We start from the raw sequence: 18,364 nt of genomic DNA, 5'->3' as shown, positions 1-18,364 counted from the left end.
CAAAATCCTGATTGTGGTGTATCTTCTTCTGGAGCATTGTTTTGTGTGTCCTCTTTTCTAATCTCTTCTGTAGGGTAATTCTCCTCCAGCCATTCCATGTATTGTTCCATTGTTCTAGTGGTAAGGAGAAATACATCTTGTCAGTTAGAATTTAGAATGGAGGAAGATTAATGAGGAGAGAAGGTGGAATGTTTGTGTCAAGTGTTCTACAGGCCCTCTCCCCCCCACTCCAAATGGTTGGGGGATATCTTATGTAGCCCTTCCTGGGGCCACATAGGGACAGAAATCTGCCCCGAGGGAGGGCTGCATGAGATGTCCCCTCCATTTTGGGTGGGGGCGAGAGGGACAGCCCCCTTTTAATTAAATAAATGACTGGTGGTCTAGAGTGCCCCCACACCCCATCAAAACCCCATTTTATTTTTGATTATTATGTTTTTGTTTTCCCCCTTCCCTTGAGGAAAACGGGCACATTGCTGCGCCCATCTGCCCCAAGGGGGGTGCAAAATATACTGTCCCATTCTTGGGGGGCATCCTGTGACAACAATTCTGGTGGCCCTCTCCCCCCGACCCCAGATGGGTGGGGGGCATCTCATGTAGCCCTCCCTGGGGGCAGATGCCCCTTCCTAGGGGCAGAAATCTGCCTCCAGGGTGGGATACATGAGGTGCACCCCCATCCACTTGACTTGGGATGGGGGAGAGAGGGCCACCCCCCTTTCATTACACAAACAATCCTGGTGGTCTAGTGGCCCCAACGCCCCAAAACAAACTTATTTTTGTGTTTTTTTGTTGCCCCTTCCCTAGGGACAGATGGGCCCATCTACCCCCAAGGGGAGGAAAATGTACTGCCCTAGGCTTGGTGTGCCTCTGCCAATATTTCCAGTGGCCTCTCTCCCCCACCCCAAATGGATGGGGGCATCTACCTCCAGGGAAGGCTACATGAGGTGTCCTCATCCACTTAGGGTGGGATGAAAGAGGGCCACCCCCTCTCATTGGACAATAAAATCCTGGTGGCTAGTGGCCCCCCACCCAAATCTCCTTTTATTTATGTTTTTATTTGTTTTAGAAAATGTTTATTCTCCATTCCCTGGGGGCAGATGATCACCCATCTGCCCCCAGGGGTGCCAATGCAGTTGGCCCCATTCCTTGGGGGCTGAGGGGCGAGGGCTATAGTAAGCAGCCCTCTCTTCCCCCCACGTCACAAAGAGATCCCTGTTGGTCTAGTGGAGTATTGAAGAATGATACCTTTTCTCATCAAACTAGCCTTGACAGGTTTCCACGACCCCTATAGGGCGGGATATCCGGTCCCTATGATGTCATATCCAAGGCATGGCCCCTAGGGTTTCCCCTGGAAGTTCCGCCTGGGCAAAATCCCAACCCGGAAGTGATGTATGTGTGTTTAACAGGAACTTGGTCCTTAGCGGGGTGTCCCACCAGATGTGACATCATGGGGGTTAGCAGGAAGGCCCCCCCAAGGCCGGAGTGCCTAGGGGCACAGAGGGTCTTCCACCAGATGTCCCCTACAAAGAACCGGAAGTGTGGCATAGGGTTTTGAATGGTGGGGCACTTGGAGATGATGTCTGAGCAGCGGCCATCTTTAGGGGGTGGAGCCTATAGGGTGTATATATATATAGATGGGTTTGGGCTGTAGGTACAAGCTGATCCTGAAGGTCATGGGAAACTCTGATTAAACAGCATCAGAGCAACCGGCTGGTGCATCAAGGTATGCATAAGGTTGAAACTTTGGGCATTGGTCATGGGTCATTGTGCTAAAGGGGTTATCTAGTATATGGTGACTGTGTGTCTACACTTACAATAACACATGAAAGAATAAAAAAAAATATATGAATATATATATATATATATATATATATATATATATATATATATATATATATATATATATATATATATATATATATATATATTCATACATTATGATGTGGTAATTATAGGCCAGGCCCCATAGCCTGGCCCATGGTCTTTGCAAAGGCCAGGCTGTGGGGCCTGGGGCAGCAGTTCGGGTCTCTGGCCTTTTTCAAAGAACTCAGGCTGTAGATTTGGCAGGCCCACCAGAAAAAGGAATCAGGGCAGCCATCCACAGGCATCCTTGTATATATAGAGCTAAAAAAATCAGCGGATGTCCCAGGCCACATGGTGTTACAGCTGGAATTCAACAGGAACAGGCCAAGCGGACGTGCGTCCCTCTGCACTCAGCTGGTGAATGACGTCTCTGAAATTCCTGGGGAGGCCGGATATGGCCTTGTGGTCTGCCTGGAATGTTCTTGCAGCCCTCAGCAGGCTGTGTAGGGGGAAGTGCGGGGGTCTGAGCCCCTAGGGACAGCTGTGATGGATTAGTTTGAATTTCCGGGAGGATGGCATCCGGCTGACCAAGCATCCCCCATACCCCCCAAGACCCACAGATCCAGTCTCAAAGCCCTAGGGCCTTGTCTTGAGTGGCAAAACGTGTTGAACGTCCGGGTTAATTTCACAGCTATTTGCAAAGCCCACCACTTTTTTGAAGACCTATAAGTACCTGGAGGGAGGTTTAGACAAGCTCTCTTCCATTTGCTGTGCATCTGCAGACCTTTTGTGGGTATCCATCCTGTTTGTTACAGTTACCATGCCGGAGCAGGATGAGCCAGGCTCTCAAGTAAGGGGGTCTATACGCTCTGACATGCTGCAGCATAGGTTAGTTTTATGTAAAAATTGTGCCACAGATAGAGGGAGAGAAAGTGGCACAATAGAGCCACAGATCGAGGGAGAGAAAGGTGGACACTCACATTTTATTTTCACTGTGGCAGCCCGAAATGGCTGGTGCATTGAAAATTACTTTCAGTTTCACGTTAGCACGCATTACACGTGCTGAAGTGAAACTGACAGAAACCCAACTCCTGGGCTGTGAGGAAGAACCTCCTCCTCACATAGCCCGGGGCTTGGATTTCAGTTTTGTGCAATCCAGCTTTGCAGGGATCGCACAAAACGGAGTGCCAATAAGGACAAGCTATCTCGTCCTTGGCACTGCGTACATAATGTCAAGGACGAGATAGCTGGTCCTTGGCACTAAAGAGGTTAAAATTATGATTTAATTTACTGTTGATGGCATAGTGTGCTCCACTCCAGGGATACACTATTTAAAAGTGGGTGATTTTTAAATGGCATTTACAGGGAATATGCCACTCGAACCTGAAATTGTTCTGTATGGGATACGCATTCTGTTAACATGGCTGCCTGGCTTAGTGGGAAAGAATATGAGAATACTTGATGAGTTTCTGTTCAGACTACAGATAACTATGGACGAAGAGGGGGGATGAGTTATTCCTCTAGAACTAGTTGCAGCTGTAGTACGATGGGAAATGGCCATGCTCGATGCATGGGGTAGTGGCAGGCCATGGAGAACAATCATTGCCATTGGGCAAGGGTGCAGATTGACTGATGTCACAGATGAGGGTTTGTTTGAAGACGATCCAGCAGACGATGAAGTAGTATTTGAAATGCATATTACTTATTGGATTAAAATAGAGAAAAGAGAGGAGAGATGTCCCACAGCGAATGATGATAGTGCAGCAGCGTTCAGAATATTTTGACAAGGACTTAGAAAAAGTTCCAACCTCATTTTGGACTACAGGCCCCTATGACGTAGGCTTATTGATGGGGGTAGGAGAAGTTCAGATTAAGCTGAAAGCAGGAGCAATTTTATCTCGAGCAAGGCAGTATCCCATGTCTCCAGAGGTGGATGAAATAATTTTTAAGACCATTTCTGCATTAATGGAACAGGGTATCCTAGCAACGTCAGAGTCACTGTGCAATACCGCAGTGTATCCTGTGAAGAAACAGAAGGGAGGCTCATGGCATTTAATTCAGGACATGAGACTGATCAACCAGATTATAGAGGCGGAGTTTCCTCTAGTTCCAAATCCGGTGACGATATTGTGTAGTATCCCTGTTGATATTTCACGGTGATTGACTTGAAGAATTGTGTTTTTCTCAATCGCATTGAATAAGGGCTCTCAAGATCTGACGTCATTTACTTTCTGTCAGATGACACTGAAAAGCACACGTTTACCTCAGGGGTACTGTGAGTCTCCATTGATTTTTAATAGGGTCCTCCAGATGGACCTAGGCACTATTGAATTGAAAGGGAAAAGTGTTGTACTGCAATACATAGATGATAGTTTAGTTTGCGGCAAGACAGAAGACGAGTGCAGGGAAGAATTGATTCAGTTAATGGTTATCCTAGCAGATAAGGGATATAAAGTGGACAAGGAGAAATTACAGTATTGTCAAAAGGAGGTGTTATACATAGGCCAGCTGATCTCACATGAGGGAAAGAAGGTTACACCTGAAAGAGCAGAGGCAATCATGAAAACAGCAAAACCGCACACGATAAAAAAGATGCAACTGTTTCTGGGATTGTGCAATTATGTTAGAGCATGGCTATTTGATTATAGTTCATACAAAAGTTCACTTTTGCAGGCTCTGAAGAAGGCACGTAAACAAAGACAAAATAGAATAGACTGAGGTGATAGAGGAAAGATATGAGGAATTAAAGAAAGCAAATTTTACAGCCCCAGTTTCAGGAATTCCCAATTATTCTGAGGAGTTTTACCTGTTTTTACACACAAATGGGACAGTTATGACAGAAGTACTTACACAGAGATCTACCCTGGGGTATAAATCTCTGGCATATTACAGTGGGATTTAAGATCCAGTTATGAGAGGATACTTTCCTTGTGAACAATCGCTGGCAACAGCCACCTTCACCATTGAGAAGGCTACAAGTATAGTCATGGGATGTTCAATGACATTATTTGTTGAGCATGCATTGTTCGCTATTTTGGAAAAACCTAAGGGCACGTTGACAAATCAGAGGGCTTCTGCATATGAAGTAGTCATAACAAATCCTGCAATTAAGATAGTCAGATGCAGGATAGTGAACCCCATTCGTAGCTGAGCCCGTGGCAGAGGGTGAGCATTTGCACGATTGCGCTAGTTATGAGTTGTATGATGACATACCGCGTGTAAGTGAAAATGCATTGTCGGAAGGGGGGATTCTCTTTATTGATGGGTCTTTGAAGATCGATCAAAATAATGGAGCAGTGCGGACTGGTTCAGCTGTAGTGAGGTACAGGGAAAATGGAGAGTTTGAAGTGGTGGCAAGCATAATGCTGCCATCTCATTCTTTCGGCACAAGCAGCAGAATTGGTGGCGCTTGAGAAATATGAAGGGGAGGAAGTGACAGTGTACAGTGACTCCCCCTATGTGACATCAACCGTGCATGCAGGGCTGCATGTTTGGAAAAGGAGGGGCTACCTCCAAGCAGATGGCACTCCAGTGCAACAGGCAGTATTATTGGGCCTCATTACGACCCAGGCGGTAAGTTACCGCCTGGGTCGTACCTTTACCACCATGGCGTAAACTACGTTTACGCCATGGTGGTTGGCGGATTTACCGCCCCATTCATAGGTTGGCGGGGCGGTAAGTCCCCAATCCCCATTTACCATTCCCCATTCCCATTTTTGCCCCATAGGGCATAATGGGAGTGGGGAAGGCGTTAATTACGCCACCGTAAATTACAGTGGCGTAATTCACATCAAGGTCCCTTAGCGCCATGGATTTTAACACCTGCTGAAAGCAGGTGTTAAAACCTCCATGGCGCTAAGGGACCTCGGAATCAGGCGGTAAGGGTCGGCGCTGTTTACGCCGCCGTAAACCCCTTACCGCCTGAGTCGTAATGAGGCCCATTGGATAGGCTTATCAAGGCGCAGCAGCTCCCAGCAGCCATTGCAATGGTTAAATGCGCAGTACATACTAAGAGAACTGATTTTATTTCACGCAGAAACAAAGCCACAGACAGGGAGGCCAAAAGGCCAAAATGGTTCCAGATTCTTCAGATATTTCAAGTTTTGATACTCCTAGTATAAAGAGGGGGGTGACTATGGCTATAGTAATGGAAGAAGGATTTAATAATTTACCGAAAACACAGTTGATGGAAATTCAAGGCAATGTTCCACAAGAAGAGAAGGAATTATTGGAGAGGAGGTGATGTTCTTTATACCCCACTGAAGCCTTATGGTGGCAAGACAGCACTGGAAAGCCAGTGATGCCAGTAGCATTACTGAGGGTAGGGCTTGAACAGCTGCACTACCCCGTGCATGTAACTAGGGAAAGCTTTGCAGCAACTATTGCAGAGGACTAGTTCGTACAGAACCTATTAGAATACGTTGAATTTTATGAAGTAAATTGCATTGTATGTCAAATGTTTACTGCTGGGCATACACTGCAAATGATTACAGGAGTAATTCCTCAACCGAACATTCCTTTTCAGCATTTACATATTGTCTATGTTGATATGCTGCAAGTATGTAGTGGATATAGGCCTATGATAGTGGTAGTGTATCCCTTTTTCAAGATGGATTTAAGCCGATCCATGTACACACCCTGATTTCACTTGCACAGCAAAGTTTGTAGTACGAGAAGTATTTTCTAGATGGGGAGTATGTGAGGTGCTGAGATCCGACAATGGCCTGCATTTTGTAAATGAAGTATTTGAACAGATTAGCTTGTAATTGAACATAACACACAAGTTTTCTTCTACTCTGCTCTGAGTCAATGGTATTCTCAAAAAGAGAATTGCTGAATTGAAACTGTCACTGAAGAAGGGATGGTTCTACTGCCTACCCTCAGCATTATCTGTATTAAGGCATCAGCTTGGGTTGGACTACCACCTCACATCCCATGAACTAGTTACTGGGTGGCGAATGAGAACACATCTGACTCCACCATCAAGGAATAGAAGTGATGCCCAGAAGACAGCAGCAGAAATGTTCGGAAATGAGATACGTGATTATTTGACATGTATGAACGCTAGTATCTCTGTCATTTCAGATCAACACAGAAGCAAGGGGTGTCAGTCTCAGGATGCAAATGAGGATCATTCAACAACCAGACTGCCTGAACTATTACCTGCCCCAAAACTATTCATGGGAGACCCAATCCTAATTCGCAACTTCACAAGAAAGTGGCATGAGCCCCATTTTACTGGTCTGTATATTATCGAAAACATTACCCCTTCAGCAGTCAAAGTCCAAGAAAGACGTGCCTGGATTCATTTGGGCAAAGTCAAGCCATATGCTGGTGAGACCAATCCACCCCCACCCGTTGATTCGGAAGCAAGTCAACACAAAGTAGTTCTGCACGTGCAGACTCGATCGATGATGAGGAAGGAGGACACAAAGTGCTGACTAAATAAATGCAAGTGTGCATTTGGACTGTGGCTTTCAGTTGGACACTCCTTACAGATATTATAGCGGGCGTGCAAACTCATTGCTTGAGCCACAGGAATCCTTTAAACTTGGACTTTAGAAAAGTATTGAAGGCCTGAAAAGTATGCCAGATCTTGAGTTTTTATTTGATGACTGGAAAAGGAAACAGCTTCCCGTTTCCTTCCTCACTGAGTTCTTGTTTGGTCTCCCTAATGGTGTTGTCTGATGTCGACACTCATTGGCTCTTACTTGCTGTTTTTATTTTGATTTTATGAGCGTATCCTGCACTGGTGGGGAGAAGTACTGATGTTTTGGTTTTCATGCAAGATCCTAAAAATTGTCCAGTCGTAAGGAAATTATTCTCAGCAATAATCGAGCAGCTCTGCAGATTCCTGAACATCTGATGAATTTTCCTGAATAAAAAGGGTTTTTACCTCCTTAAAAAGTAGTTCACAGGCATAATGTGGAGTCCTAATAATGATACTGTAGTGGACAACGAACGAGCACAGAAAAGTATGAGCAATCACAGCTGGTGGGGACTAATGTATTGGTGTATAATATATGCATGCACCACATTCGTCATTGTTTTCCTGTTTCTCATGATACGCACTGTTTACTTTGTCGGTCCAAAAAGGACAGCGGTTCCCTTGGTTCTTCCGACACCAGTAACCCTTGCAGAAATGTCCATTACAGAGAGGCCAAGGCCATATGTGATTATCCCTATACAAATGACATGTGCAAAGTCACACATCTCTCTGACAAGTGTCCCTATGATTCCCCCTGTAGAAAGGATGTATTCTGATGTATTTCATGAGTTACTAGCACATACTCTTCTTGCAAGAAAGAGACCTTAGAGAAGTGCAATGGAAGATGATTATGAGTTAAATTATTACCTATACAGCACAGCACATTTCAGGAACAACATGTGGTACCAGCACATGAAAGAAGTGGGAGAGAAGACATCCAAGGAAGGATGTTATGTTTGTGCTCTCCTACCTTATTCTCTGGGGAATTCAAAGATATTCATAGCTATAGAAATAGATTACCAAAAGGCTCATTGCTTAACACACCTAGCACTCTGCCATACGAGAGGCCAATTCCATCTCCTGAAGAAAACAATTATGTATAAGATTTAAAGACAAGAGGGAGAGCATGCACAAGAAATTACGTGATAAGATATGAAAAGCCTGGAATGCAAGGGGCTGGAATCAGATGGGAGATAAACAAAAAGCTCAATTGCAAAGGAGAAAATTAAGAAGAAATCTGAAAATGCAAGGAGAGAGGCCACATGCCAATAAGGGGAACAGTACTTTCTCCTGATGGATGGGAAGAAGGCATAGTAGTCTGCAAAGCAGTGGCAGTAACTGGATATCATAAGTCAGTTATAGATAATGTGGAAAATAAATGCAAACTCCTCTGGCCGAAACTCACTAGACTGTTAACATGGGTTGAAGATAGAGGAGGCCCTTTGCAGATTGTGCCTAGGGCCAATGCAGAACTGTGCTTCAGAAACAATGGCACAAGAAAAGTTGGAGAGAATCAGCAGTGCTGCCGAATTTTCGATAAACCAAAAACGAAGGATTGAACGGTAGTGATAATGGGCCACTACTGGGCCTTTGGATCCAGAGCTTATATGAAGCTGCCCAAAGATTGGGTTGGACTGTGTTCTATAGTGCTTGTTCATGTTCCAGCATTGGTGATTCCAAAGAGTGACCTGAACATTGGAGAGTTCCCAAAAACAGATGCCCATATGAGGAAGAGAAGATCACTTGAAATCCTTGATCAAATAAAAAGGGAGAACTATTTCTCAGCTTAATCAATAGAAGCTTTTATTTCTAATCCATATGAACACAGATTGTTCAGTCAGACTTCAGCAGTCTTCACGACTATCTTTATGCCAGGGATCCACACGATGGCAAATGCAAAATGGTTATACCAGATGGGAACTCCTGCAGACGATCAACACTACCATAAAGGGATTCAATTCAATCTGAGAAGAGTTGAGAGCCATAATACTAATGACACTCCAGAATAGATATGTCTTGGACATGATCACAGCCATGGATGGAAGTGTTTGTGCCAAAATGGGGGAATAATGTTGCACATTCATACCTTCTCATGACGATGAGAACAGGACCTTGACAGCCGCCATAACGTTGCTGACAAACTTGCATATCAAGATGGAAGACGAAGTTGAAGACATTGCAGATGACAGCTGGTTTGCATCAATCTTATCATGGGTTCCACAATGGATGGCAAACATCTTCAAATTCCTGGGGGAATTACTGGTGATGATGTTTGTTTTCTGTGTAATCAGGATGATAATTGCACAGTGCAAAAAGACAACGAATACATCAGTAGGAATGAAGATAATGACTGGTGTTGAATCTGAACTAGAACCCAAAGAGCTGATTTATGAAGAAATCAGGGATTACAACTCCATCCCTCCTACCTTGAGGGCAGACCAAACGTTTCTTAAACTTAGATATAACACCATTAATTGGCACAGGGAAAATGACCACTAACCACCTCAGCGCTTATCCTGCACCTATTAACTTACAGCATCATCTATAGATCTGACTGCATCTCATGACTGTTAATTACCAATTATCTAACTTATCGTACTTTCTATTGTAAATAGTTAACTTACTGATAGACTCAGTCTTTATATGTATATGTCTTCTGTAATCAATGCAATTGCCTGTATGTCTAGCATGATTGTAACCTTGTAACCTGCCTACCTCTAAGTTGAAAGCATTCTTGTAACATTTCCTGTACCTTGCGCCCTGAGACCCCCGGGTCTGACGTGCATAATAAATTAATAAACAAACAAACATAAAGGCCAACATTCATGCACCTGAAGGAACAACGTTCCTGTATCCAAGAGACCACAAGAAGTATGTAGGGAGATGGATCTACTGTAGCCAAAATGGACAATGCAGTCACATGATTTGGAGTGTTTCTGACCATGTGAAATCAGCAAAAAAAAGCAGCAGATGATGACATTCACTTTATGAGTGCCAACTCACGCACATTAAAAGATAACAACACCTTTTGATAACTAATCAAACATAGACATAGACATAACTGTAGACATAACTGTGCTAGGGATGGTATTTCTTTAAAACTGAAGAAATGCTTCTGTGTGAGAGATTTCATGCAAGAGGATATGATCAGTCACTATTAGACACTAGCTTCAATAATATTAAATCAAATTGAAACCTTTGTATTTTGCCCAGAAACCCCAGAAACATTAAAATGGTGAAATCATTTGTTTTGTCACGACATGTAATCTACAACACCTTTTGTTATATGAAATCCTTTATCGACAATGACTTCCTCTGAAGTTAGATAAAGGTATTAGTCAGTAATATTGGTGACAAACTCTCTATTGCGTTTAGTAAGAGTAAGAATCTGAAGAATAGGTTACCATCAAGCTTTTGCTCATTCCCATAAATAAAGTAACATAGTTACTAGTTTTAACTACACATGTATTCAAATGTTGTATGTTTAAGGTATGTATATCGAAAAGAGGAACATGGAGTCAAAGGCTACCCTTGTCAGTGTCGCTAAGGTGGTTTGTCTTAAAAAGTGCAGTGGAGCTTTTGATACCGTATATCAGTATGCTCTTCCAGAAAAAGTGGAGACAGTTAAGTTCTGCAATTTATTAGTTAACATCCGATAAAAGAATATTTAAAATAATGACATAAGCCGTCCTGGGCACAAAAAAGGTATTGTATATGGATCACAATACTTTGTACATATTTCAGTGGGTTAGTACAATTCAAGTGACTGTAATTTTATGTATTGCTAATAATAAAGCAGTACACAAGCATGGTCGACACACAAACAATTGAGGTGTTTCTGGTGGGGTGGATAGGTGGAGAAGACCAGCGGTTGGAGTGGTCGTGACCTGCTGGTAATGGCACTGCACTGTCGTCAGGACTGAGGGAAATTGGAGCACAAAGGTGCCGTAAGGAAAATGACGTCCGTCTGTAATTGGTAAAAACATAGGAAGTGGTGTTAGATCTGGGGTTCATTGAAAAAGGCAAAGTAAAATTGCACAAAAGGGGTCACTGCAGGAAGAACAGCCTACCTAAGGTAGTTCAAACGTCATGACTGTTTGTTGTTGAAGGTGCCGGCGGTTGAGTGCCTGGCGTGTTGATTGTAGTCCGCAAAGTGGATAGGCGATCTCTGTGGTTGCTGAAGAGATTCAAAAGAATTTTGTGGTTCAAGGGAACTGGCACATTAAATGTGATATAGAGAAGGGGGGTTAAAACAAGGGATAGTATTACCTTGCAGGATCGATCTTGAGTTCAAGTCGAAAAAAGTGGCGGGAGCCAGTGTTTAATGGCTACGTCTGGTGACTATGGGAGTCCTGTTGAAAAGGGACAAAGATGTATGTAATAAAGGGTACGTATAGCTAGCTGCAGAGGTAAGCGCGACTTGGTAATGCCCAAGTGGAGGTGGACATACATGCAGAGAAAGGGACCAGGCCCAGTCTTATGACAACACTCAAGGAAAGGAATAGGTTGATTTCTAAATTTGCTAGTTCACATGGTTTAAGTGATCGCCCGTGATATTTGCATGAGATATAGGTTAATTGCCGAATTTGTATGGGCTTAGAGCATGCAGCCAGTTTGGAAGATTGCTGATCGCACTTATGGCTCGATGGTACACGTAAAGTAATTTGACCGTGAGGGGCCATGTTGTAACTTAGCGAGATAGCTGTGGTCCCGGTAGCCAGATGAGGACAAAGAAATGCGCGGAGAACAGGGAGTCTTAGTGCTTACCTCTCAGCGAGCTGTATCAGTGGCTTGCGTTGTTGTCTGAATGGTGCGCATGCGTGATGTCTGGAATATATGAGATCGTTTCTAAGTGAAGCGAGACCCGATGCGCATGTGCAAACGAATAGCGTAACTATGTAGAGCATGGGTAGTGTTTCTGTAATGGCAGCATCGTCGGGAATGGTCAGTGCATCATGGCTCGATATGTGCACTTAATTAAAGACAATTTTCACAAGATGGAATGTCGTATGGATTGCCCTTTTGTCAAACTGTGTGTTTCTCGTAAAAAGTCATTTAGATGTTAGTGTACCCTGAAGGAGTTATCATTTCATCAAACCATGCGTTTTTGTTGAAAATACAACCATTTTGCAAAAAATGAGTAAACATACAAAAATGCTCAAAAATAAAACAGAGAAACATATAAATACATTGTTCCTTGGAAAGGCCACAAATAGCCAGGGTGAAGGGAATAGAGGCCCATTTTGTTGACAGAAACAACCATTTTTGTAGTACATAGAGCAATATTGCAGTGTAAATAAATGAAGATAAGTTACAAAAGACAGAATAGAGAAGAAGGAATAAATTTATCATGGGAATTTGTGGATAGAACCCATGTTTGTGTTCGTATGTTTGCTGACTAATAGGTGGTTGAAAAACAACAAAGGTGTTTAAAGCAGCAGTTGATAGGGAGAAATGAGGGGTGTTCGATCATTTGTTGAAGAACAAGTTCCATTCAATTGATATATTCAGGCCATTCTTGGCAGAGTCAAGTCGGTAGATCCATTTTTGTTCCGTTTACATAGTGCGAGATCTCTGTTGCCTCCACGGAATGGATTATTGACAGTTTGGAGCACTATCCAGAAAAGATCGTTATGGCTGTGTTTTTTCAATTTGTAGTGAGCCACTAAGGGCTTGTCATCGACTAGATTTTTAAGGCAGGAGCGATGTTCGCAGATACGTTGTTTTATCTCTCTTACATTTCCCAATGTAAATTAGATCGCAGGGACATTTAATGGCGTATACTGACCATTTTGTTTTACAGTTGGCGAAATTGGGAAACGTCCATCTTATGTCTTTGAGGTCAATCTGTTTTATGTTGTTGGTCAGAGAACATACTGAACAGTTACCACATCTGAAATTACCTCCGACAGGGGGGAGATTCCAAAGGGTAGTTTGGGAGATTTTTTCTTTTGTCTTGTCTTCGTAGGTATGGACCAGGTGGTCTTTGAGGTTTCTGTTCCGTGTAAATGCAAATCTAGGTTTCATGGGTTTGAAATCTTCTGTGTGGAGTGTATCCCAATGGCGAAGAATAGTTTTTTTGAGGGGATTGCTGATAGAAGTAAATGTGGTTACACATGTCATCTTGGTTTTGTCTTGTTCCTTGGGTGCTGGTGTGAGGCATCTCTCTCTGTCGGTATGTTTTGCTCTTCTGTGAGCTTGATGTATGATGTGACTCGGGTATCCACGTTCTTTAAGGCGGGTACTTAGATCATTACTTGTGGTTTTATAGTCTTCGTCTGTACTACAGTTTCTTCTCAGTCTGAGAAACTGGCTGTATGGAAGATTTGTCTTGAGGCCCGCTGGATGAAAGCTGCTATAATCTAGGAGAGTATTTTTGGAGGTAGGTTTCCTGTAGAGGGTAGTAGCCAGACAAGTGTTGGAAGCTTTATAGATGTCCAAAGTTGACAGTTGTTCGGGGGTGTCTTTCCAGGTCATGAAAACATCATCGATGTATCTGCACCAACATCCGATGGAGTCCTTGAATGGATTGGTGACATTGTTGATAAAACGTTTCCTCGTAGATTCCTCATAGATAAAATAGTTTTATATCAAGGCTATTCTTCGCCATTGGGATACACTCCACACGGAAGATTTCAAACCCATGAAACCTAGATTTGCATTTACACGGAACAGAAACCTTCAAGACCGCCTGGTGCATACCTACGAAGATAAGACAAAAGAAAAAATCTCCCAAACTACCCTTTGGAATCTCCCCCCTGTCAGAGGTAATTTCAGATGTGGTAACTGTTCAGTATGTTCTCTGACCAATAACATTAAACAGATTGACCTCAAAGACATAAGATGGACCTTTCCCAATTTCACCAGCTGTAAAACAAAATGGTCAGTATATGCCATTAAATGTCCCTGCGATCTAATTTACATTGGGAAATGTAAGAGAGAGATAAAACAACGTATCTGCGAACATCGCTCCTGCCTTAAAAATCTAGTCGATGACAAGCCCTTAGTGGCTCACTACAAATTGAAAAAACACAGCCATAACGATCTTTTCTGGGTAGTGCTCCAAACTGTCAATAATCCATTCCATGGAGGCAACAGAGATCTCGCACTACGTAAACTGGAACAAAAATGGATCTACCGACTTGACTCTGCCAAGAATGGCCTGAATATATCAATTGAATGGAACTTGTTTTTCAACAAATGATCGAACACCTCTCATTTCTCCCTCTCGACTGCTGCTTTAAACACCTTTGTTGTTTTTTAGTCACCTATTAGTCAGCAAACATACGAACACAAACATGTGTTCTATCCACAAATTCCCATGATGAATTTATTCCTTCTTCTCTACTCTGTCTTTTGTAACTTATCTTCATTTATTTACACTGCAATATTGCTCTATTTATTACCAAAATGGTTGTTTCTGTCAACAAAATGGGCCTCTATTGCCTTCACCCTGGCTATTTGTGGCCTTTCTAAGGAACAATGTATTTATATGTTTCTCTGTTTTATTGTTGAGCATTTTTGTATGTTTCCTCATTTTTTTGAAAAATGGTTGTATTTTCAACAAAAATGCATGGTTTGATGAAATGATAACTCCTTCAGGGTACACTAACATCTAAATGACTTTTTACGAGAAACACACAGTTTGGCAAAAGGACAATCCAAACAACATTCCATCTTGTGAAAATTGTCTTTAATTAAGTGCACGTATCGAGCCATGATGCACTGACCATTCCCGACGATGCCGCCATTACAGAAACACTACCCATGCTCTACATAGTTACGCTATTCGTTTGCACATGTGCATCGGGTCTCGCTTCACTTAGAAACAATCTCATATATTCCAGCCATCATGCATGCGCACCATTCAGACAACAACACAAGCCACTGATACAGCTCGCTGAGAGGTAAGCACTAAGACTCCCTGTTCTCCGCACATTTCTTTGTCCTCATCTGGCTACCGGGACCACAGCTATCTCACTAAGTTACAACATGGCCCCTCACGGTCAAATAACTTTACGTGTACCATCGAGCCATAAGTGCGATCAGCAATCTTCCAAACCAGCTGCATGCTCTAAGACCATACAAATTCGGCAATTATCCTATATCTCATGCAAATATCACGGGTGATCACTTAAACCATGTGAACTAGCAAATTTAGAAATCAACCTATTCCTTTCTTTGAGTGTTGTCATAAGACTGGGCCTGGTCCCATTCTCTGCATGTATGTCCACCTCCACTCGGGCATTACCAAGTCACGCTTACCTCTGCAGCTAGCTATACGTACACTGTATTACATACATCTTTGTCCCTTTTCAACAGGACTCCCACAGTCACTAGACATAGCCATTAAACACCGGCTCCCGCCACTTTTTTCGACTTGAACTCAAGATCGATCCTGCAAGGTAATACTATCCCTTGTTTTAACCCCCTTTCTCTATATCACATTTAATGTGCCAGTTCCCTTGAACCACAAAATTCTTTTGAATCTCTTCAGCAACCACAGAGATCGCCTAACCACTTTGCGGACTACAATCAACATGCCAGGCACTCAACTGCCAGCACCTTCAACAACAAACAGTCATGACGTTTGAACTACCTTAGGTAGGCTGTTCTTCCTGCAGTGTCCCCTTTTGTGCAATTTTACTTTGCCTTTTTCAATGAACCCCAGATCTAACACCACTTCCTATGTTTTTACCAATTACAGACGCACGTCATTTTCCTTACGGCACCTTTGTGCTCCAATTTCCCTCAGTCCTGATGACAGTGCGGTGCCATTACCAGCAGGTCACGACCACTCCAACCGCTGGTCTTCTCCACCTATCCACCGCACCAGAAACACCTCAATTGTTTGTGTGTCGACCATGCTTGTGTACTGCCTTATTATTAGCAATACATAAAATTACAGTCACTTGAATTGTACTAACCCACTGAAATATGTACAAAGTATTGTGATCCATATACAATACCTTTTTTGTGCCCAGGACGGCATATGTCATTATTTTAAATATTCTTTTATCGGATGTTAACTAATAAATTGTAGAACTTAACTGTAAAGAAGACCGGTGGGGGGGTCTGTACTTCTGCTCTCTATATGGTAGAGGGGAGGCACAGAGGACCCCAGCCAAGATTCTCTAATACGGTAGCGATGGGCGAGCAATCAAGGCCTAGCTTCTCAGGAGGTGATGCAGGCTGGTTCTTAAGTACAGTGTATCCCCAAGCCCCCACAAAGGAATGTCCACACACTGTATTACTGAAAACACAGTCTTTATATAATTAATATTCAAGGGTTATGTACACTTATCACAATAACGCACTTTGTGCTCAGGAAAATCAGCAATGGTAAATATCTACAATTCTAAAGTGGTACCACTAATATTAGACCTCATTAAAGTGCATTCACAATACTGTAGAAATGGCACACAGATCAATAAGAAGGAAACCAGCAATAGAGAGAGGAGAGATAACAGAGGGTTGAAACAATAGGCAGAATACTGGCCCTTGCTACTGGACACAGTTCTGTGTGGAGATCCCCCCACCTGGGCAACCTGCAAAATAAAGAGATATAACACCAGCCCAGTCCAGATATTGTTCAATAGTCTATTTCTCTCCTATAATGTTTTTACCCCCCCAATGTACCTGGTGGAGTCGAGTTCCTCGAAAAGGCGTCGACAAGCGTCGAGGGACTCGCTGTTCGGCGACGGGGAATCGACGGCCCTTCTTGAATGCCTTCCTTTTCAGGCGGGAGGCACGGGGCGTCGAACGTCCGTCGACAAACGAGGCCGAACGTTGTCGAAGAGGCGGCAGCTCCGTCCGAGCGGTGCTCGTCGGCGTCGGGGCGTCGGCGTCCTGCAAGGCGGAGGTGTGCGGGGCACCTCGATGACAATAGTTCTGGACCGCAAAGATTGTAGAGACGGGAGCCCAGCAAGGGCGTCGAGTCGTCCGAGTCTTTGGGGTCGTCGGGTGGCGGGAAACCCACCGGCAGGTTTCTCCTCGGCGCGTTGGTCGTCCTCGACTTTCTCCGGCAGGATAAGCGGTCGACGATGCGGTCGAGAGAGTCCTTCGATTGAATGTTCTTAGGCAATGGAGCGGACGGCTCCGATCGTCGGCGGCACGGCGTCAAGTGGTTCCCACGGCTGGGCACACAACTTCGACGGGCCTCCAGCGGTTACACAGACCTGCGAACCCTGGTCGACGGCAATGGACTTCGACGGCGTCGATGTCCGGGTGCTTCACTTCGATCTCCTCGGCGGTCCCGTCTCGGGTCGGCAGCCTTTCGAGGGTCTGACTTCCAGGGCGCTTCGGCGAAGATTCAGCGGTGCTCGATGGTCCCTCGGAGCACGGGAAGAGGGCGCCTAGCCAGGTCCTCTCTCGGGTCAGCCCTCGACAATTTCGACAACCTTCAGTTCCGTCGAAGCAAATGCCACAGCAAGTCTTCTTCTTCCAGCTGGACGTCGAGGATCAGCAAATCCAGTTACTCTTGAGTGGAGACTCAGCTTCTGAATGCTTCTGAACAATTTCCAGTGGTGAGAGGTCCCCAGATATACTATTCTGTCTCTCATCCACACTGCTGGCACACACACAGCAGCCAATCACACAGAAGGGCATTCATGCAGTCAGTCAGCCAATCAGGCACACAGTGCATTCAGGCCACACTCCTCCCTTTCAGACACTCACAACAAGGAATGTGGATTGGGACAAGTACCCAGCCATTCAACACTACACACTGCATTCAGGCCAGTTTCGGGCAGGGCTGTCTCAGTCTTTGTCTCTCATGCCAGAAACCAGACAACCACAACAAGGAGTGTATATTGGTCACACACTCCATTCACCCAGGTCCCACCCACAGGAGGTACCCACAACATACAGTCACTGGGAAGGCTCCAGTCAGTCTAGCTGGGCCTTCACAACAACACCATATATGGAACTTCCACCCAACAGCCAGTCAGGGGGAAGGGACAGAGTCAGGGCTTCCCAGGACTTTGGGAAAAACAAGATAACAGGCAATAGAAAGCAAGAGGCCACAGGGGCCATCTTGTTTCCTATCAGGAATCAACTGATTCCAATGGCAGGGCC

This window comes from Ambystoma mexicanum, chromosome 5q (genome assembly GCF_040938575.1).
Source record: "Ambystoma mexicanum isolate Mex_15411 chromosome 5q, UKY_AmexF1_1, whole genome shotgun sequence".
NCBI classification, from domain to species: Eukaryota; Metazoa; Chordata; class Amphibia; order Caudata; family Ambystomatidae; genus Ambystoma; species Ambystoma mexicanum.
This window is presented reverse-complemented; position numbering follows the sequence as displayed.